Source organism: Choloepus didactylus, chromosome 15 (assembly GCF_015220235.1).
Source record: "Choloepus didactylus isolate mChoDid1 chromosome 15, mChoDid1.pri, whole genome shotgun sequence".
Classification (NCBI taxonomy): Eukaryota; Metazoa; Chordata; class Mammalia; order Pilosa; family Megalonychidae; genus Choloepus; species Choloepus didactylus.
In genome coordinates, this window is record NC_051321.1 from 53,219,415 (window position 1) to 53,243,726 (window position 24,312).

At 35.7% G+C, this 24,312-nt stretch overlaps 1 pseudogene; it reads left to right on the forward strand.

Moving 5' to 3' along the window:
- Window positions 1-1,652: 1,652 nt before the first annotated feature.
- On the forward strand, window positions 1,653-3,767 carry LOC119509919 (annotated as a pseudogene).
- Window positions 3,768-24,312: the final 20,545 nt, after the last annotated feature.

Below are 24,312 nucleotides of genomic sequence, written 5' to 3' on the forward strand. Positions count from 1 at the left end.
CATAGCGGCATTATGCTAATTTTGTGGTGACAGCAATTAGCATACAACCTAAAGGAATTTTATATATATGGCCTGCTCCCCCATAAGTCACAAATCTATTCAATCCCTTAAAATGTTAGTAGAGATGGCTCTTCATATCTGCTTACTGTGACTCAGTTCATTTCTCTGAGCTAAAGATCCTTCCCTCCGAGAAATCTCTTTTTTAAGAGAAAAAGTAAAATAGAGATATTGATAGCATAAAATAGATTCAAAAAGAGAAATGATGATTGAAACCAAACACTAAAAGATCAATTGAATAAGACATAGACACTATGACAAATGTTATTACCATGACCGAAAGATTTGACAACTAAATTCTGTAAATTAAATCATTATATTTTGTAAACTGAACAAATTCTTTGATGTAGCAGAGAGGGATTTTTAGCATTTGACAGACCTTGGTTTTCTACTTAGTGCTTGATATTAGACAAATTAATGAATCTTTTTGAGATAGTTTCGTGATATTCACCAAAAATAATCTTACAATATAAGGTGGTCTTAATGTTCAAATGGGGTAATCATTTTGAAAGCATCAATCTCATTATAAACTACTATTATTATTATAAACTACCATTATTATTATTAATTTTCATTTTTCTAGATTTATAGCCAATTTTTATATTAATACCAGAAGAATTAAAGGTGACTAAAACATACTATGAGCAGTATCAGGGTGTTGATACAAACTAGTAAAGTACAAAGGGAGGAAAACTCTCCTGTACCTATAATAGTCACTCCACTGCAGATGCTGAGGAGATCAGTTTGAATGCACCAGCTATTACATTAATAAGAAGAAAGCAAGAAATGAACCTTGGTCTTGAGGAGAAGCTGTAGAGTTGAAAGAAATTTATGGTCTAAATAAATGGAGCAAGTGGCTTTTCAGGCCCAGTCACATAATCCATCTGTTCATTGTAGCCGTTGTACAGGCTATACATTAGAGATAATAAAATTGCCATGGAAAATTCATTTGAGATGGTGATGTGAAACACAACGTATCATTATGCTATTACATTTGACTCGTAGACCTGATTATTGATATATACAGGGTCAAAGTTTTTTCCTGTTGCAAAGTAAAAAAAAAATAAAATAAATGTTGGTATTATCATTATTTATCAATTCTCAGGTTGTCACATTTAACCAATTCATCATTTCTATTTAAATTCTTTATCAAACATGTGATCCCAGTTAGAGAAACTCTCTTGCCCTTGTATTTTTAATATTCTCTCATGAATGAGGCAAATAGTTACGATTTTGGCCTTGCTGTTTGGATATTAATTATTGCTGTAAAATAATGGATATTGTGTTATTTTATCAGTTTTATAATCATAGGGTATCATCCACATGTGTCTGTCAATTATAGTTTACCATGAATGTGTCAATCATCAAAATACAATTTCAACACTTTATATTGTTGCCTTATATATTTTTTTCTAATTCAGTCTTTTTTTTTTTTTTTTTTTTTTTTACGTCTTTCCCATCTAAATCTTGTACCTTAAGCCAGCCAGGTCCATTTACACAGATTGTGGAGGTGACAACAATGAATATCAATGCACTAGGACCCCTTAAGTTTGCACCCAATTTACTTTCATGTTCAAGATTCTTCCATGCTCCTGATGCATATTTCTATTGTCGGTGACAGCTGGTATGTTTTTCTCTTCCCACATCCTTTAGACTTGTCAACTGATGTTGGTTTTCCGAGACTGACCCTCATTGTTCTCAACAATATTTTTGTCTCTCTATATTTCTCTTCTATTTCTGCTTTCCTTAATTAAATTTCACTCTCTTAAGTTGAAGTATTAGAACATAATTCATAGGACAGCCCCACTGCTCACTGTCCTTCTCCCATGAACTAAGAGAAGGATGGAAGATTCTAAACTTTCCATTGCCAGGAAGGTCCCTTTCCCCTAGTCCTACATGTGCCAGCCCAACATGTTCTTCAAATGCAGCCAGTTTATCCCCAATATCACTAATATGATCCTAACACATCAATTTTGAATCCACACTCTGCTCTGATTAAAACCTTCTCCAGGTCTTTCACCAAGTCCAAAGTCTTTATAGTAGCTTATAAACACTTTTTACTTTTCCAGATGATTGGGTTCTTGGAGCTTGAAACATTATACTCTTTATGCAGTTACCCAGATGTACTATATTCTTTCATATTTTTGTGCCTTTGCAGGTAATTCTAGAAATTAATGATGTTTTGGTGCTACTGATTATTAATTGAATGCTCTATGTTGTCAGTGGCAACAAAAAGATCATTAAGACAAAAAAAATCCTCCTCCAGAAGAATAATCTATAATTATGTAATTAAGTTATGATTAGATGATATCTGAATGAAATAATAAAGAATGAGTAGGAATTTGTTAAGTGGACAGGAAGAAAAATGTTATTCCTGGAAAAGAAAGTAGCATAGACCCTGTTTCCAGTGTTTCTGATTCAATTGTTGAGCTGGCATCTGAGAATTTGCATTTCTAACACTTTCCCAGATGTTACTGATGCTGCTGGTATGGGAGAACTGTGGGTTTTAGGGAGAGACTATAAAGTCATGGTGGTTGAGCCAGAAGCAAAATAACAATGAATAGCAAGTATCTCTTAAAAAACAGTAAAGGGTCACCACCCTCCCTCCCCCACACTTGAGGCCAGGCAGCACTGCGGGCTCATCAGTCAGCCACCGCCAGTGGCGGCTAGGCGAGCGCAGGAGCTGAGTTCAGTTCTCCCAGGATTGTAAAAGCCAGAAAAGTTAGGACAAATAAGGCTAGTGATTTCAGCAATGTGGCAAATTGGCCAACATCAAGTGAATTAGCAGATACTGGTTGTCAAAGTATTGTCAGCCAAGAAATAAGAAGCCACAAAATAGAAAATAAAAAGAAGAGAAAAAAACCAATAGTGAGAGTAAAAAAAACCAGGAAACAAAATTAGATGGTCCTGGTGAAAATGTCAGTGAAGATGAAGCTCAGTCAAGTAATCAGTGGAAGAGAGCTAATAAGCATAAGTGGAGATGATGTAAGACCAAATAGTCAAGAGATACCAGAATCCCGGAACAGCTCAAGATGTCAATGTGAGACAAATAAATCAGCATATAACAATAGGCGAAATGACACAAGAAGTTGGAGGCAAGATAGAGAAGAGAGAGATGATCAAGTGAAGTTTCCAGTGTGAGAAGTGAGGGTGGTAATATCAGAGGTTCCTTTAGAGGCTGAGGAAGAGGCTGAGGACGGGGAAGAGGCCAAGGCAGAGGGAATCTTTGATTGAACTTTGATTATTCATATGGTTATTGAGAACATGGTGAAAGGACTAACCAACCAATTCATGCAGAACTTAATACCATATGAGTATTACTATGATGATGTACAGGTGTACAGGTGTATCCAGTGGAAGAAGCATTGCTTAAAGAATATATTAAGGGCTAAATTGAATATTACATAAGGATAGAAAATTTGGAATGGGATGTCTTTTAGGAGAAAGATGGATGAAGACAGTTTCTTGCCTATTTCCTTCACTGCTGGTTTCTACTGTGTTCACTACAAACCTTAATCTCATTTTAGAGGTACTGAAAGATAGCACAAAATTGTGGATGAGAAGATGAGAAAAAAGAACCAGAAAAATGGCCAATCTGGACCTCCTCCACACAGTGTGCCTCAAACAGACTTCTCTCAATGACTGATTGCCTGGAGTTCATACCAGGCCAAGACTTTGGCTCGCACACAGTCAGGGTGATGATCTACTGATGCTTTTGGATGTCATTTGATCAGAATGTATGGTGGAATAGGTGACTCACTGAAACATCAATATAAATATTGAAACAAATTGTGCTGCAGAAATGAAAGCAACCAGGACTGCCTTCTGTGCAAGAATGTCTACTCCAACTCCTTGGGTAGGAAGTCGGGTCAACACTACAGTGGAGATAACCATCTCGGTGATGATGAGACAGGCTAGAGAACTTTCGTTGTTTTTATAGGAGCTGCCCATTTGTGTATAATTGGCCTGTGCTACATAGGCTGCTTTTATTCATGATGGGAAGTTAAATATTATTCTGGAAATACCACAAGATTCTTTCTTTTGCTTCCAGACTTGTATACATCAATAATGCAGAACCCAAAGTGTTAGGTCCTTTGCTATTTGGTTTTCCCTTCAATACAATATACATTGCATAACTCACATGTTGTCATAATATTTCACATGGACTATAAGATTTATTAATTGGGTACTAAGATAAGAAATTTAAGAAATGAACGAGGGTTGCTTTTTGTTTGTTTGTATTTTTGGTATCTTAGTATGAGAGAATTGCCCATCATGATAGCATTGATGATGGACACTCTCCCAGATATTTTTACTTTGTTTTTCTTTAATTGTCAATCTTCTGTGTCTAGTGCAAACAAGCAACTTTGGCAGGTGTTTTAAAAGTTGAAGAAAAGTAACATTGTATCAGGGCCTTTTTTTTTTTTTTAAGTATTGGCTCATTGTACAAGTTAGATTTATTTATTGTGTAAACTTGGGGTCCAATGACATTTTTATCCTGCTTATGAACAGATAACTGGTAAATTATATAAAATGGAAGATTCTTTTCCATGGGGCTCTGAAGATAGATCATTGAAGTTGATGATTCCTGTCCATTAACCTTTCATGCATTATTAATAAAAATATAAGACTAAAAAAAAAAAAAAACAATAAAGAGACAGACCATAGGGAATCCAAGGAACAGAAAGCAGGGCTGAAAGGAAAGAAAGTAAACCCTCCCAGACCAGTAAGGTGGACTCAATTGAATAAATCTGATTTCAACTCATGATTGCTTCCATAATTGGCCAAAGAGGACTATGTTATTTGAGATTTTTAATTTGTAAAATTTTAGTGTATAGTTTTCACCAGAGAAACATGGAGCTTATTGGAAATGATAATGTTAATATTATAAACTTAGTGAATAAAATATCTTAAAGCTGAAAGGGACATTATTCACATGCCCTTGTTTTAAGGGGAGAAAAGGCCAGATTCTATTAATTAATAGATTAATATAATTGATTGATCAATAGTCTATTAATTCTAATTAATTAGAATTAATTCTAATTTAATTAAGAAATTAGAAATATAAATAAATTAGAAACAAATTTATATTAATTAGAAATAAATAAAATTTAAGTTTTTCAATGCATAATCCAGTGTTCATTTGACTAAAGATAGCTTATAAAACATTTGATAATCTAAGAGAATTATACCTGACTCTGCTGGCTAAAACTGAGATTCCTATTAGTGGAGCTTTGGTATACACTTTTTTAGTCCACCTACCTAAAACATGCAGTGTTTTTTTTTTTTTTTCATTCTCTTTCTCTCCTCAAACTATTTATTTAATTGATTATTGCATGCTTGATTTAAGCTTAGCTATCATTATGATTAGGACCATTTTTATTGCTCAAATAAAGCAAAATATAGTCTATAAAATATTGTATCATAAATTTAGGAAAATTTACCATTTTTATTTTTATTCTTGTAACATAAGTTGGTGAAGAATGCAGACTCATCAGTTTTTGATTTTTCAGTTGCATCACATTCACCCTTTGAGAGCTTCATGAATGAATATGTACTGAACATTTAGGCAGATGTCATTATTAAAATATCAGTCTTTCATCTGTCATTTTGAAAGAGGTCCCTTAGTAAATTTCCATTTAACTATGAAACATAATTGTTCATTCCTTTAAGATATAAAGTAAATATAAAGTGACCTCAACAAATGAGAGAAATTCCTTAAAAACATGGGTAATATTAGTAAAATTCTTTAGTTGGACGGTATCCAGGATTCTATGGGACCAATACCCACCATTTAGAGAGATGAATGTTCACATTTTCCAATCAAGCAATCGCTGCAACGCATATTCAAGGCAAAACATGAAAACATAAATGACATCCAATTTATTAAAACGGCAGTATTCAAATTTTTAAAATACCTGAATATGCTGTTTTTCCAGACCCACCCGAGCCTTCATCATGAGTCTCTGTGCCCTGAAAGGCTGGCTTTATGGAATGCCAAAGACTGACACCATTGCCAAAATTTCTTAATAAAAGAATTTTGTAACAATATAAACAATCATAGCAAAATATTTGTAATACCATAAATGCATCATTTAATAAACAATAAGAGAGGAACATGAACTTAACACATGATCTTTTGTTACTAAATGAGCTAAATAATTTTAGTACTCTTGCACTAACATCATGTTACAACTTACTAAAACACTACAGGTAGGAAGTTTACAAATCACTTGCTCCACTAGAAAAATAAAAGAGCTGGAAAAAGAGTGGAATTAACTAAGTGGTAACCCCGGAACTAGATGGACAAGTAGAACAACTGCAGGAGCATCAAAGGAAGTGAGGATCTTCAAGAGTTCAACTTCTATAAGTAAAAGCAAAACCTATGACCAGCTCCCATTGCTCAGCCCCACGGCTGCAACTGTGACAGTACAGTCAGTTTCCGGGAGCAGCAGCCTCCAGCAAGGGTTGGCAGTGGAAATATACTCCTTTCAAAGTTGGGGTTAAGAGTCAAGTCAGTTTGGGCATCCATGAGGGAGGAGCACAGGAGCTGGCCTCAGTTTCAGTCCCTTGGCCAGTGCACTTCCACCTTCCACCACCATCCAACCGGATATAATATAGAGCTAGTTGATTAAATTGTAAGTGATTTAGTTTGCTAAATGGGAACCCTTTAGCAATGGGATGACCTTTGGATCTCAGGGCCCCCCTCTCACTGTAGTCTCTCTATATCATATTTCCAGCCAGGGTATCCAGATTTCTTACATGGTAGCTCAGGGCTCCCAAAAGTGCAAAAGTGGAAGCTCCCAGGTCTTCTTATGTCTTGTGTCCAAAACAGGGGTAGAGTTGTTACTCTATATCCTAATGGTTTAAATAAACAACAGGTCCATCCCATATTCAAGAGGGAGGGAATTCACACATTGTGAATGCTAAGAGATGTGATTCCTTGGGAGTCATCAATGTAAGACTTCCAAACCACCTAATTAGTTATGTTTACAAAGGTCTGCTGCTGAACCCAAAATCTGAAGGTATATTCTTTGCTCACCCATTTATAACAGTTAACTGGAGATGAAAAGAACACAATGTAGTTATGAAGATAAATATTCACTCAGTGTCATTCTCCATTAAAGAACCTTGAACAGCGATCAGAGGGAAGGTAGTATATTTTAACTGGTTTCATTGGTTCTTGAGGTCCAGGACAGAGCCTGGCTGCTGCCCAAGCTTGTTTCTGATGAGCCCCACCCTCCCTATGGGAGCCTCTTCTTCTCTCCCATCCTTAGGTCCAATGATATCACCCCCCTTCCCAGTGATGGGAATAAATAATCCTCACTTTTGAATTGAGTTTCTGTCACTTGGAACTACAAAAGTTATGATGGATATCTTTAAAAGCTAATTATCTTCAAATCTGTTATCTAGAATTTACATTAGAAACCCCTCTCCTTTCTTTTGATAAAAATATTTAAATACTTGGATAACAACTTTTATGTATCTTGTACAGCATTTTAGTACTCAAATTTGGGGAAACAAATATATGTATTTGTATATGTATATATAGATACACACCCTCCCCCCCAACACACATACACACACACATGAATTTATATATATCTAAATATCTACATATATACATACAAATATAAGCATATTCAGGAAATATTCCAGTGCTCTAAATTTAGCCTTGACATTTTAAATCAAGCAGTAAAGCACTCAAAAGATATTTTTGTTACTTATAAACTCAGCAGAAAACTCTGAAATGAATTACAGCCTTGTAGGCACAATAAGTATTTACCAAGTAACAGGTAAAACTTCTTTCATAAAACTGTGTATATACAGAAATGTTTTACTGTTGAACATTATTCACAAAGGCATAAGTAGCCTGCTTGAAATCACAGAATGCTAGGCTAACACTCAAAACAACTACAAAAAAAGTGTTTGGGAATGGATATTTATTTAATTCAGCTCCACTTCCTAGGCCAGACTGAAAAAAGAATGAATTTTGAAATAACATCTGATAAGCATCACAATATCAAGTGGGGCAAGCAGTTCTTACTCTATCTTCTTACTTGCATATTTTGTGATTTACTTTTTTTTCTTCAAGAACTGCTTCTTGACCAAATATTTATACTATTCACGCACTTTCTTTATACCCAGCTTTATTTACTCACATGGAGTGGATGATTCAATAGGCTGATTTTTTTTAATGAATTATTTAGCATAAAAATCATTAAACAGTGAAATGGCAAAAATATAAATTGTCCTAGGAGTCAGTAAATGGATGTAATAGTTTCACTCTCCAGCAAAACATTTAATCTTAAAAGAATTTGGAGGAAGAAAATCTGAGTTTAAAATCAAAGTTAATCCTTACTAACTGTGGAACCTGAAAACAGAAATCAACATAATTTCTTGTCTCTATGTTGGACAATGATGGGACTGGGCATACTTTCTTAGCCACATGTTAAATAATATTCAGAATAAGCAAAAACAAGTTAACTTCTCCTGGGAAATACTTCCTTCTGAAATATAATACTGTGAACCAGCCTACTTCTCAGTTCCAATTAGTTGCTTATAGGAATTATTTTGAGGCACTTGCTCACTTTGCCCAGTAATCCAAAGCTATTATGTCATAAGTTCTAAACATTTCCAAACAATTATTTTAACATCTTCCTTAAAATCCTCCACAGCCTAGGGTCTAAAATTTGATAAATTATCCTTCTACAAGTTCCCCTTTCTGCAACACTTTGTGGTTTTTCTCCTATACTGCATTAAGATGAATAAACTTAGCGTTACTCGTTCAACAAATTCTTTGGGATTTTTTTTCTTTGGGGGACAGAAGGGAGATGCAGTTGGGATTTGGGGGCTTTGACAGTTGACAAACCTAGGGATTTCACAGAGATCCCTGCTATACATCCTGTTGTAGTCTGTATAAATGCACTTCAGTTTGTCCATCCCTTCTATGGCCAGGTAAGGGCAGAATCCCTCTCTTCTCATTCACATCACCTTGACGAGGTGTTTAAGAATGTGATTTTTTATCAGTTTAAATTTTTCTTATGTTAAACGATAAAAACGATCCATAAAAAAATCAAGAGAAATATATTCTTCTGAAAACACAGAATCAGTCACTTTAATGGAGAAAGAAAAAAAGATTATAGTTTAAAGAAGTTCCTATTGCTATAGTCATTTTTTAAAATACGCAATGAATTCCTATTCAGGTTACAAAATTTGGGGTTAATGGCCAGCCTGCAGTTTAGAATTGATGTGTGGGATCTATTTATTTCATTTAACTTAATACAGCCATACCTGTAGATTTCAGAAAATTCCTTCATAGACCAAGAAATTATTCTGATTTCTTTGTTGCTGAAGACAATACTTTAGCCATTTTATATATTAATACCTTTTTAGTTCAAATAATGATGTTGATGATAAAGGGAGGTAAATAGAGCCTTTCTTTTCTGGTAAACTATATCCACTTGAATTAGTAATGATATATTTCATTTATATCCCATAATAATTTTTTTTATTGTGGAATACAATATATTTACATAGAAGTGATAACTCTCCAAGTGCAATTTAACAAGTAGTTAGCAAATTTCAAAGAATTTTATGGGTTACAGTTCCACAGTTTCAGTTATTTCTGTATTGTGAAATAAAATGTCTATGCAAAAAGGTGATAACTTTCAAAGTATGATTTAATAAGTAGTTAGATAGGAAATTTCCAAGAATCTTATGGATTATAATACCATAGTTTCAGTTTTTTCCTCACTGTGAAATATAACATATATAAAAAATGTGAAATCAGTGACAAATCTACTTGAACTAATAAACAAATTCAGCAGAGTGGCAGGATACAAGATTAATCACAAAAGCCAGTAAAGTTTCTATACACTAGTAATGACCTAACTGGAGAGGCAATAAAAAAAAAAAAAAAAAAAAAATCCATTCACAATAGCAACTAAATCAAGTACCTAGGAACAAATTTAACCAAGGATGTAAAAGTCCTCTACGTAGAAAATTACAAATTGTTACTAAAAGAAATCAAAGGGGACCTAAAGAGGTAGAAAGATATTCCATGTTCATGCATAGGAAGGCTAAACTTCGCTATGATGTTAATTCTACCCAAACTGATCTACATATTCAATGCAATTCCAAAATTCCAACAACCTACTTTGCAGACTTGGAAAACACACATTAAATTTTGCAAAGGGTTTCTGTGGTCATAATCTCAGAAAATCGTAATAAAAACCATAAAAGGCAGGTATGTATTTCTATTTATTATTAATTTTCTATATACCGAAGGATAGATGTCACATCTGAAGAAACCTTGGATTCCTCACATATCTAGCATATTCTTTGGTATGTAATTTGATAGCTAACTTTTATTATGCACTTACCATCTTGCTGGAAATTATTTTAAATATTGTATATTCCTCAATCTCATCTAATCCTATAAAGTAGGACAATTTTTACAGAATCAGAAAGTCAGGCAATTTAAGTAATCTACTCAATGCTACCAGGTTAGTAAGCAGCAGAACAGGTGTTTAGACACATGCAATTTTGTACAAATCTCATTATCTTAACCACTAAGTTGTGGTGAGCCCTACAATGGATTAGCAGTTGCCAAATGAATAAGATGAATAAATATTTGGTGCTTATCAAAAATTTGTTGATATGTTGATAGTTAATTCCTGACCATTTTTGTTAAAGTCATAAAGAAAAAAAGTAGGTCTTTTCTCTAATATTTTAATGTCAAAGATAAAATTTTGGGCTAGAGAAGGTAACAAGTTTGAGACAGGACCACAACATATTGTCTGTTAGATTTGAACTTCAGCCTCAACAAATAGACCACCTTCACCTTCAAGTTGTTGTCAATGAGGTGACAAAATGTGCAGCAAAAATTAAGTTATGATTTACTCTTCAGCTCAACCAAGAGACCTTAAGCAAAGCACCAATACTAGCCTAGAAGTCAAAGTAAATAATTTGACTGCTTGATGCAGTGGTAGAACAGCTGGTGGTAAACTTTGAAATATGAGAAATAAGTATAAATTATCCTATTCCTTTTACAGTTGTTACCCAGTTAACTATTTCTGAGAAATAAAATATTGGGGAAAAGTGTACCCAGCAGACAAAAGAAATCAATTCAAGAATGTAATGAAGCAAATAGAAAGCAAAACAAAGCAATTGATAGGAACAAGAGACAATTTGTTTTAGGCTGCAGGACCAAAGTAATATAAAGAAAATAGCTCAGTTGAAAATAAAAGCCTGTTGTTTTCCCTAACTGAATGATCTGGACAATAATGGATGCAGAAAAAGAAAGTGGGGCAACCAAACATCTTATTGTGTCTTACTTTGATAACGTATGTATAAAGTGAAAAAATGAAGTTTAATAACAAGATATGAGAATATAAAGAAGATGTTTAAGTTCTAGAATCATAAAATAGTAGAATATTGAACTCAAAGAAAATTTAGAACTAATCAGGTGCTGTGCTCCTGGATTTATAGCTCTCAGTTTTCCAATCTAATGGTTCCCCACACTTTCACACTCAGTGATTGTTTTCCAAATGCGTAGTATTTACCTTCTGGTCTAAGATCAAGTTAGTAACAATTTTCATGTTTTGTTTTTCATAAAATTAATTCTTATGTGTTCAGAGAAGAAACTATTTTTATGAATTGTAATCTGAGCCATACAAGAAGAGGGCTGGCAGGAGATATTACTAATTATTGACTGGCAATGCAGCCTTGCTTCCACTTCCAAAACTAAGATAAATAATGTCCTGTTAAATATTGGCTGGTTCAAAATAGGTTGCACTACTGAGGGGGCAAGAGTAGATGCCCCCTCAGATTTGGAGGAAATGCCATACATGTTCTGCCTTAAGTGTGAGGATCTGCCAGAGGAGCTGGGTTTCCAGGGCAATCCTCTTCATTCAGAGATCTCTGCCTTGGTGGAGAAATAAAGCAAGCCAGTTAGTCCTTATCCAACCACATGCTTACAGCTTCTTAAATCCAGAGCAGAAGACAGGAAGCCCTCACTCTGGGACAAGAGCCACCTACTGGTTTTAGTACTGAGTGACAACAGCTGCCAGTTCCTTCTTGCCTAATCGGTTTCCCTCAGTCAATGTGACCACAAAACCCTGATCTGTGTCTATTTCACAGAACCCATGACCTCCCTATGGCTTTGCCATCTGAACGTTAACTTCCATTCTGTAACCATAACCACATCTCTATTCATCCTCCCTGCCTAGCCAGAATCCATGAAAACAAAACCCAGCTTGCCAGTTGTACTGAAAATCTGCTCTTATCCAAAAGTATGGTCTAATATTCTAGCCATCCTTTATTTGATGCTATCCACCTCTAACATGAAGCTACCTATAACCTGGTTCTGATATACTTTATCAGGATAGCATACAGCACAATTATTCCCTTAGTTAAGGTGATGATTAGGTAAGTGAATAAATGATAACAGTAGTTCGTACTTGAAGTGTTGGAAACCAGAAACTCACATCAAGTAACTTTCTTATTGCTAATAGAGGTCATGGCTATCTAGATTTTGAGATAGAAAGTACACTAGAAAGAATTATGGCATTATGTCCACTTAAAGTATATACCTTCCTCTGTAAATAAATGAACCAGAATGACCAGCATGCACCAGCATTATGCATCAGTCTAATGTGACTCTGCCACAGAGAGTCTGATTGTCCCTGGGTGAACTGGTTTCTGATATTGAAGGCTGGTCCTGGACTACACCAAATGCCACCATGAGGAGTCCTCATCAGCCAGCTGGCAAGTCCCCCTTCTGTCACCCTTTGAGCTGTACAATATTATTAAAAACATTTGCAATTATTCCTCCAACTGCCAATTAAAGTATTTTTTCTCTGTATGTGACAATACACTGTAATATTTAATAGCAAAAAGTTATCATTGTCATATTTCTCCTCCATCTTTGTTTCTTTATAAGAAAAATGGAGATAATAATAATTGCCTCATTATTTGAAGATAGACAAGATAGTGATTGTAAAACTTACAGCTGTGCCTGATATATTAAGTAGGCAATGAGAGTTAGTTACAATTATATTATTATGGAAATTATTCCTCTAAAATATGAAGTTGGGTCACAAATCCATAGCATACTGCTATCATGGAAAGATATATGCCCAGAGCTGGATACAGGAGCTTCAGCTGCATCAGTTATCTTATTAATTTGCTTGTTCTCTTGCTTGACCACTACACACCAGATCTTTTGCCTGCTCCTGAAATTTTTACTGACTTTATGGGCAATAGACATCCTGCCTATTATGTCCCAAGGGACCCATATTCCATAACAATCTCTAACTGCTCCACCAAGAATATCGGATATTTTTGAGATATTTCAATCCAGGCCTTATTGTCAATATTTGACTCTGTCAAGACTCTTGGAGGATAACTGTGAATCTTAACTCCTTGGGAGTCAATATGAAAATCTTTAATTCTTATATTCACTGCCTCATTTTTGTAATATATATATTATCCCTTCACCATTTCTCATGAGCACTTGGGCAGATACAATACATTTCCATTCATTTTATCTTTCCAATTTTCTTTCCCCCTGCTCTGCTAAGAACAAGGTTGGATTAGCAGACAACAGAGCCTATGCAAATATTCAAACACAGGATGTTCACTCTTTATGTGTGATTTTCCAGGAGACTCCTTCATTTACTATTTGTCTTCAAGAGCTCTGGTTCTTTAAGAAAAATACTCCTATTCAAATTCTATTACAATTGGATCAAAATTAGATCCTTCTTTTAGCTGATCCCCATTCATGTATGTCCTCCATTTTGCTATTTTTCATTTAAATGAAAAAAAAATATGATGACCTATTATTTAAATGTGCTTTTCCCTGTGACAATATTCTAATAATTCTACAGACCAGGGGCTGGCAAAGTGTGGCCCACAGGCTAAGTATGGCACTTCCCATTTTTGTAAATAAAATTTTATTGGAATATATCCATATCTATATATTTATATCCTGTGTATGATCACTTTCACACTACAAAGGCAGAGCTAATTGGCTGTGACAGAGACCACATGGCCTGCAAAGCCTAAAATATTTAAATGCTAGCTCCCCATTTATAGAAAACTTGCTGATTTCTGCTGTATAACATGCGCAACAATGGCCCACTTCTACCAGATGTTTACTTTGGAGAAAAATTAACACCCTACATTTTTCACCTGAATATTAAGAAAATAATCTATTCATTGCACAGATCCTATTAGCGGCATGTGCAATCACAGGACTCAAAACCACTGACAGAAGAGTCTTCTCCAATGCATGAACATGACTTAGGGCAAGTTTCCAAATGGTCAATGCGTTCATTCTAAGTATTTCAAATCAGAATTTCTACAATTTTCCTGGAAATATCACTAATAAATTGGGAAATTTCAATACATTACCCCCACCTTCTATTTTTCTAGTCAATATTATCTCTTACCCCATTTCACTCACTGGTATATCATTCATTAGAGAACATTCTGCAGTAGGCTTTTAGAAGATTGATTGAGCAAAATAACCTGTTTTCTCCTCTAGCCTCTTTATGTTGATCATTCACTTACCACAATCCTAAGTCCTCATAATTTCTTCTTGAAACACATTAGTTTATTCTAGAGGCTTTAGTTTAAGAACACTGGTTAGAAAAGTGTGTATTTTAAGTGTGGTTTCATTTCTTCTTACGTGGTCTCCTGGGCTGGAGGGCCATACCCATGTAGTGAGAAAACAGAGTCTCTCTCTGACACATTTAGAAAATATTGGTAATAAATATTCTTGAACTCTTCCCCTCCAAAAATCCTCTCCCTCCCTCTGAATTTCCCAGGTAGTTTCTTTCAATTCTATCAGGCCTCATTTACTCATTCATTTGTTAATTTATTCAACTAATATTTATTGGAAGTCTGACAAATGTAAATTACTCAGTTAGGCACTGGGGCCCCTGTGGTAAACAAGAGTAACTAATTAGAGCCCCCTTTGCTTCCAATACCATTTTCAACCATCCAGTTACTTTCTTTTGCTGACTATTAACACTTTATGTTTTTACTTTTTCATTTAGATACAGTAAACTTCACTTTTCTTTTGGAGTACAGTTTCATGAGTTTGGAGAAATGCATTGACTCATGTAACTACCAACACAATCAGGATAAAGAATTCCTTCAGCACAAAGAACTTCTTCATTACACATTTGCAGTCAAACACTGTCCACTCCTAACAAAATGTGATTTGTTCTCCATCTTTATAATTAAGCTTTAAATGATTTTTGCTTCAGTCACTTTTTTCAAAGATTAAAAAAGACACAAAAATATTTTTCTACCTCTGACACTCATCATTTATTTGTAAATATCCAATTAGGTGGCCTGTACCACATTCCTTTTGCTTTAAGAAGTTTCTTTTAACATTTCTTAAAGAGTAGGTCTGTTGGCAATGATTCCCTTGATATTTGTTTGTCTAAGAAATTCTTTATTCTCCTTCCCTTTTCAAAGTTATTTTTGCTGGATAAAGAATTCTGAGTTGTCAGTTTTTCTCTTCCAAGACTTTAAAAATGTGTCTCAATTTCTTGTTTGAATGGCTAATGACAAGAAGTCGGCTACAATTCTTATCTTTATTTTCTCTAAGTAATGAATCATTTCTTTTCATAGTCTGCCTTTGACATTTTCTGATTAGTGTTTTAACATTGTGAATTTAATATGTGTAGTCATTAAAAAAAAATTATCTTGCTTGTTCTCTGAGCTTCTTGGATCTTTGCTTTGGAGATTGCCATTAATTTTGGACAATTGTTGGCCACTACTTCTTTTAATATCTCTTCTCTTCTGTTCTCTCCTTTCCTTAAATGTTTCCAATTAATCATTATCAGACACTTTCGTATTCTCTGAGAGTTCTTGAATTCGATGATTTTTTTATTCACTCATTTTTGTCTTTGGGTTTTCCTTTGTGTAATTTTTACTGATCTATCTTCACATTTACCAAGCCTTTCCTCAACTACATCAAGTCTGCTGATGAGTCCATCAAAGAATTCTCCATATCTGTTACCGAGTTTTTCTCTAGTATTCCCATTTGATTCTTTCCTATAGCATCTACTTTTCTGCTTCACTATCTTCTGATCTTGCATGTGGTCTACCTTTGCCATTGGATACTTTAATTTCTTAATTGCAGCTGTTTTAATTCCCCTGCCTAAAAATTCTGGCATCTATGTTATATTTAAGTCTTGTTTTAATTATTACTTTGTTTCTTCACATTGTATATTTCTCTTGCTTTTTTGATACATCATTTTTTATTAAAAGTTACAAATGTTTTATAGGATAGTAGATACTGAGATTATACACATGCATATATGCTTAGATATGAGTCTGACTTTTAAAATTTCTTCTTCCTAGGCTTGTAGTGCAGGGTTTATATTATTACAGTCAGCAGTTGGGTTGGGTTTGAAGTTTTATGATGGTTTTTTGTGGTTATCCTCAGTGCACTATGTACACTGATATGTTTTATTGTGGACTAATTTGTCAAAGGACTTTTTTTCTTCCTGTATGCTCACCACTTGTCTTTGAGACTCCTTGCTTGCCTTAATGTCCTTCCTTTGTACTACTGACCAGAGAGAATCAGTCTCTTGTATTTCTTCCAGCTGATTTCTACTCTAATTTTAATTTGACATTTCTTAGCATGGTAGTGGGGCATGGAGGATGTGGTGTTCTCTGATGTTTTCAATAAGCCTCAGTCTTAGACAAGTACTCTGAACCTGATTCTCAGAATTGTGGCCTTTAAAAGTAGGTGTGCTCTTCTGTTGAAATAGTGCTTGCCCTAGTATGTATTTGCTTGCATCCCTTTTCTAAGGATAGAGCTTTCTCTTGCCCCTGTTGCATTTCTCCAGGTTTCTACAAGAGCCCTCAGGCTATTATGTGTTTTGTTTCTTTGTTTGTTTGTTCGTCTTTCTCTCCTTCAGATTTAGGTTTTCCTTCTTTACTGGAAATAGGGAAGATGGGTTTGGATGGGGTCTTGGCAATAGCTGCTCTTCTCCTCTCCCAGGTAGCACTTCCAGGTAAGCTTTCTCAAATTCTACATGATCTTCCTTTTTAGCACCTGGTCGAGTTCCTTGAGAAAAAACCTACAAAATTGTATGAACTTCCCTAGGTCTGTGGCTTTATACTTTCACGCTAACCCATATTCAGGCTTTAGTAATCCACTAAGAATTTATAGCTGACTTTCCTTATGGGCTTATATCATATGCATGGTTTGTTCCCAGTAAGCAAATACATGGATGATTTTTTTCTCCCTCCAGGTACCTGTCTTTCTCCAGATATTGGGCTAGTGGTTTGCCCTTCAACTTCAGCTCTCAGATTGCTTCAAGAGAGGTCATTAATTTGCAGTTTATACTGCTTTTTTAATTTCAAGGGTGAGAGAGAACCTCACTGCATTTCTTTAATCACCAAATTAACCCCTGAAGTTTCATCTTACATTATGTATAGTCTTTATAACTAAACTAAAAGAGTGTTGTATTGGCATATGAGTAGACAGACCAATGGTATGGAACAGAAAATTTAAAAATAACCCCAACTGCATTTGGAAATTTTCAAAACCAGTAAGTTGGCAATTCAAATCTATGAGGAAAAAAGATGGGGTATAATTAGTGTTGGGATAACTGAAGAAATACAATGAAATGACATTATTGAATACATTTCTCTCTCACCATGTACTAGGATAATTTAAAAAAGGATAAAGAGATCTACATTTAAAAAAAATCTACTAGAAGAAAGTGAAACCCTTACAGATACTAGGGAAAAAATGTTTGGGAAGGCTTATATAAACTGGAGTGTTGAAAACACTATGACTAAAAATATGTATTTAAAGAGAAAGATTTATAAGTTTGATGATACATTCAATTTAGATTGTCAATCCCAAAAGCAAGACAGGTAGTAGGAGCTGATGCACAAGGGTAAGTCTGAAAGGAAGAAGTTTAGAAATTAAGAAAATTAAGGAATTGGAAGATAAGTAATAATGAGAAATAATGTAAAACATAATTAGAAGGGGACCTAATAAGTTCTACTTGGAAGGAGCAAGTCTTGAAGCAGCATTATAGAAATCTGTTGAAACTTTTATACAATCAGTTCCTGCATATATGTCAATTAAGGAGAGAACAAGATGAACAAAAACCTGTTAAATATAACCTTCAAAAGATAAAATATATCTCTTAAAAACATAGGATGAGTGTATGTCAAAGATTTATTTAGATCATTAATGAGGAGACCAGCAAGATGAAAAAATTGGTTCAAAGGATTGTAGGCGAGACAAATTATTTGTAGACACTGAAAGAAAGAATACCAGTAAATGACTGATAAACTGGTTAATGCCCTACAGAGCAATAATTCTTCAACCTTGGGATTATCTCTTCTATGAGTATAAATTGACATCTCTTCAGGACAAAATCCATTTGATTTGCAACTGTACTAAAATCATTTGTAACACTATAATTTTTCTACAAAATAATTTTAATATTTACAGAGTTGTAAAGCATCCTATTCAATAGTAGATAGTAAGTCAAACATAGATGCATACACTCAGAGAATTAAATAAGCCTCAAGTGGACCTGATATACCCACCCAGTAACTCCATGTCACACTGAAAGGGCATGCAACCATGCATTTGATTATTTCCAAATTTTCAATATTTTTGCTTTCTTAACAGTCCAGAACTATGCCAAGCATTGATAAATAATCAACAAATGTTTAATCACTGTTTAATATATAGCATCTGTTTTCCTATACTACAAGATTTGAGGACTTCCCAAGAATAGGTTTTTGACCTATTTAAATGTTAAGATGTTGTATATTAACAATTTAGTCATTGCATTTCAGTATTTAGACTCCTTCAAAACATTACTATTTTTAAGTATAATTTGAAAAGCTTAAAATAGAGAAGTCATTTAAAGAGATATTTACATCTGCTAAGCATTTAACACCTATTTTCCACCAAGAACATGTATTTTTTTAATATCTTCTTCACAAGATCTTAAAAAAATGTAATAGCTTTCTGGAAAAAAGATACAAAACACAAGAAAAAAATGTAATAGCTTTCTGGAAAAAAAATACAAAACACAAGAAAGACATGGTATAGAATTTATTGCCTTTAATGAAAGAATTAACAACACTAATAGAATCACATTATTGCTAACTTAATGTATCTCTTATGATCATCACACCAAAATATTTTATACTCACTGTAATACTTAAATTCTTTAAGCCCTGGAAATGTATTCAAATTGTTAATAGCTCTTTTAAAAGTCACACATAATGGTGGTGAAGTGTGATGGTTGAATATATGCTATTATTTAGAATTTTCAACTTCCCATTAAAGTTATGATGATAGAGAAAATTTGTGACTTTGTAACAAGTACATGGAAGATTAATACATATGAAGACTGCCTAAATGTTCTATAGTTCTAATGCATCAAGAAGAAAGGGAGTTAACATTCATTGCTAATACCTTAACAGTTCATGAGTTGAAATCCTTGAGAAAAGGAAGAATGTTATTTGAGTGTTAAAAAATTTACCCCCAAGCAATTTTTAAAACAACAAAATACAAGATAGGGCTGGATAATATTTCCTATTGACTGTAGACAAAGTTACAGGGTAGGAAGAAAAGTCTCATCCTTCACAGCTTCTGAAGAATCAAGATAAAAGGTAAGCTCTGGAGAATCAGGAAAATGGTGGCATAGGAAGTTCTAGGATTTATTTTGTCCTCCAGAACAGCTAGTAAATAGCCAGGAACTGTCTGAAACAACTGTTTGGGGGACTTTGGAGACCAGACACGCATCATACATGAGCCAGGAATGAGTGGAAGAGAGAGACTGAGAAATTACAGTGAAGAGCTGTAAGTAAATCATACCAAGCTGTTGAGGCTGGAGCCCCTCCTCTTCTGTCAAGGCAGGCTGACTCAGGAGCCACTCCCTGGTGGGAAACTTAAGCCCTCTCTCTGAGGAGCAAGGGGAGAGGAACTCAGCCAGGCACCAATTGAGGCTTTGATTAACAAATTCGGACTGCTGGATACCAGCTTGGAGCATAGATAAATTCACAATGCAACCAAGAAATAAACTTGGCATTCTGTTTCAGCTGTGTTCCCATCAGAGAAGAAGCAGGGCTAACAGAGAGGCTGATGCTTCTGGAGTTAACTAGACTCACTTTGCTGAAAGACAGCATTGTCCCAAGAAAAGAGGCTGACAGAGCCAGGTACCAACTCCAGCTCTTTACTGGTGAACCTGGGGTGCTGGGCCCAGATCTGAGAATAGCTTTTTTTTTAAGCAGCCCATTATAGAAAGTATTCAGCAGTCTCAGTTGTCAGCCCTGCTCCAGGCAGGAGTAGAAGTATGGTTGACTGAGAGGCACAGAAACCACTCAGGCAGGGGAGACAGTTCCTTAAAGGGCATATCTTCCTCAAGAAAAGGTGGGGCAGGGCCCAGTGCAAGCAGCAGCTGTCATTTAGAGAATTTAGATCCCAGGGCCTGGGATGTCAGCAACAGTTTCAGCCAAAATAGTGGTGCCCAGCCTTAGTCTCAACCATGCACCACACTAGCATGGAGGAACTGGGGCTACTTGAGAGTCTCTGTAACTTTTCTGGCCTGGGTGGAACAGGGGGCTGAAGAGTGGCTCCTCCCCAAGAAAAGGAGGGAGGCAAGTCCCAGTGCAGGTATTGGTTATTATTTAGAGAACTCAAACCCCAAAGGCTAGGAAAACAGAAACAGTTCAACCTACTTTCCCTGCAGCCTCTGTCTCAACCAGGTTCCTGGGGACAGTGTCAGCTGAGAATTAAAGGCAAAGTACCACCTTATGCCTGTAAGGAGAAGTGGACTTAAGAGTGCAGTTGGCTGGGTTGGACAGGAAAAGAACAGGACCAGGAGGCTTCACAGGGAAGACTGGCACCTTATTGGGTCTCATCCTCCTTTGTGAGTCTTGGACCTGTCTTGTCTGGAAAAATCTGACTGGGGTAGATCTGCTCCAGGGAAACCCTCCTCCCAGAATCAGCCCTCCAGGTAAAAGTTGTTAGAGACAGTGAAAGGAGAGTTAAACATAAAGACAGGCAATTAAAAAACAAAAAACAAAAAACAACACAAAAAAAACAGAGAAGATCAACATTCCCTAGGGTGGAAGAAGGAAGAGAAATCTTTTTCCTGAGTGAGAAACAACTGCACAAATAGGGAAATATCAAAAATCATTCCATATATGCAGGCCAAGAATCAGATATATAAGAGCTAAAAAAAACTCTGATCATTTAAACACAAGGTATCTTAGAGGTCCAGAATAAGTTGAACTAAGTGTCAAAGAAGAGTTTGAACAAAAAGCCAATCAACAAGAAAGCCCTAGGCAAAAAAGAGAAAATGAACTCCAGAGTAAACTAATGAATAAAATCAGATGCCTAGACCTAGCAAAAAATCACAAGTCATGCTAAGAAACAAGAAGATATGGCCCAGTCTAAGGAACAAACTAAAACTTCAGCTGAAATACAGGAATCAAAACAACTAATTAAGGATGTTCAAACAAATCTTGTAAGCCAATTCAATGAATTGAGAGGAAATATGGCAAAAGAGATGATGGATATAAAGAAGACACTGGGTGACCATAAAGAAGAACATGGAAGCAGGCATAAAAAAAATAACAGAACTTATGGGAATGAAATGTACAATAGAAGAGATAAAAAATAAAATAAAGACATACAACGGCATATTTAAAGAGGCAGAAGAAAGGATCAGAGAACTAGAGGATAAGTTATCTGAAATCTCAGACTTGGAAAAGAATAGAAAAGTTGGGGCAGGGTCTCAGGGAATTGAATGACAGCTGAAACACACAAATATACATGTCATTGGTGTTCCAGAAGTCAAAGAGAAGGGAAATGGGGCAGAAATAATAATTAAAGAAATAATTTCAAAAATTTCCCGACTCTTATGATAGACATCAAATTTCAGGTCCAAGAAGTGCAATATATGCCAAACAGAATAGATCCGAACAGGCCTACTCTGAGACACTACTAATCAGATTGTCAAATGTCAAATACAAAAAGAGAATTCTGAAAGTAGCAGGAGAAAAGCGATCCATCGTATACAAGGGAAGCTCGATAAGACTATGTGCAGATTTCTCACCAGAAATCATGGAGGTAAGAAGGCAGTGGTATGATATATTTAAGATATTAAAAAAGTAAAACTGCCAGTCAATAATACTATATTCAGCAAAATTATCCTTCAAAAATGAGGAAGAGTTTAAAATATTCAGAAATAAACAGAAACTGAGAGTGTTCATAAACAAGAGAGCTGTGCTACAAGAAATACTAAAGGAATTGCTACAGGCTGATAGGAAAAGACTGGAGAGAGACAGGTTTAGAGGAAAGTGTAGAAATTAAGAATATCAGTAAGGGTAACTAAAAGGGTAAAAAGAGAGAGAAAATAAGATATGACATATAAAATGAAAAGACAAGGTAGTTGAAGAAAGTACTGCCCTTACAGTTATAACATTGAATGCCTATGGATTGAACTCCACAATCAAAAGGCATAGACTGGAAGAATGGATTTTTAAAAAACAGGATACATCTATATGCTGTCTACAAGAAAAACACTTTAGACCCAAGGAAACAAACAGGTTGAAAATGAAAGTTTTGGAAAAAAATATTCCATGCAAACAGCAACCAGCAAGGAGCAGGGGTAGTATTCTGGTTTGCTAATGCTGCCATTATGCAAAATACCAGAAATGGATTGGATTTTATGAAGGGGATTTATTGAGTTTCACATTTATAGTCCTAAGGCCATAAAAGTGTCCAAACTAAGGCATCAACAAGAGGATATCTTCACTGAAAAATAGCCAGTAGTGTCCAGAACACCTCTGTCAGCTGGGAAGGAAAATGGCTGGCATCTGCTTGTCCTATGCTCCAGGGTTGTGTTTCAAAATGGCTTTATCCAAAATGTCTCTGGGCTTTTGTCTTGGCTCCTCTCTCAGCTCCTTTGCATCCTTGCTTCTTTCTCCCAGTGCATTTCTCTTTAAGCAACTGGAGGTCCTCTCTTGGCTCTTCTGGTGCAAACTCTGGGTTTCATCTCTTAGCATCTCCAAACATCCTTTGGTCCACATCTCCAACCATCTCCAAGCATAAGCAAGCATCTGGCTCTGTGTCAACCCTTAACTTCTCTGTTAAATACTCCAGTGATCTAATCAAGATGCACCCTGAATAGGTGGGTCCACACCTCCATTCAAATAATTCAACCAGAGGTTCCACCCTAATCAACAGACTAATCAGTGTGCCCCCAAAGACTGCATTAAAGAATATGACTTTTTGGGGGACACAATGTATGAAAACCAGAACATTCCACCCCCTGTACCCCCAAAAGACATGTTCTTTCCAAATGAAAAAATATATTCATTCCATCACAATACAGACAAGTAAGTACAAATTCCTAACATTTGACTCCAGCTGTGGACCTGTGAAACTCAGAACACGTTATCTGCTTCCAATATACAAATGAGTGGCAGCCATAGGATAGACATTCACATTGCCATATGGAAAAATTGGAAGGAAAACAGGGATCCAAGGTCCAAAACAGTTCCAAAACCTGTGGGGCATACTTCCTTAGATTTAAAAGTCTGAGAATCATTTATTGAATGCCTTTTTATCCTTAGGGCTTGAGAGAGCAGGAGTCTAACCCTTTCCAAGGGCCTTCATGGCAGCCCTTTATTTTCCCAACCTTGGGGGGAGTGCTCTAACATATCCATGCACTGGGAAGCCCACATTCTTCTCAGCCCCACTCTCCTCAAACATCAGGGTGGCACCCAGACTCTCTTCCATTTCCTGGGCAAATGCTCAACCCCTTCAGAACAGTGGAGTGGTGGCCAGGCTCTCCCCAGTCTCTGGGGAATGTGCTCTACCCTCTCTGAGGCCTCCACGTGCTTGGCTTGCTCTGGTCTCCTTGCCCAAGATTTCTTGGCTTCAGACCTTGGTTTCCATGGTTCTGCCTTCTCTGAATAAATTTTTCCTTCAATCTGCCCCTTTTCTGTCCTGTTTAGTCCAGACTGTCAGTGGTTCCATTTATACAGATCTTGGTATGCAGCATACAGGGGTCAAAACCATCAGACAATAGGACTTTCCACAAATACTTTGTGGATAACTCCATTTCCAATCCTTGCTTGTACTGACATAGCTGGCTGGTTCCAGATTTTGTTAAATCCTCACATAGGGCTGAAGCCCCTGGGTTTCTGGAAGTCCAGAGTTTTCCAGACCATCAA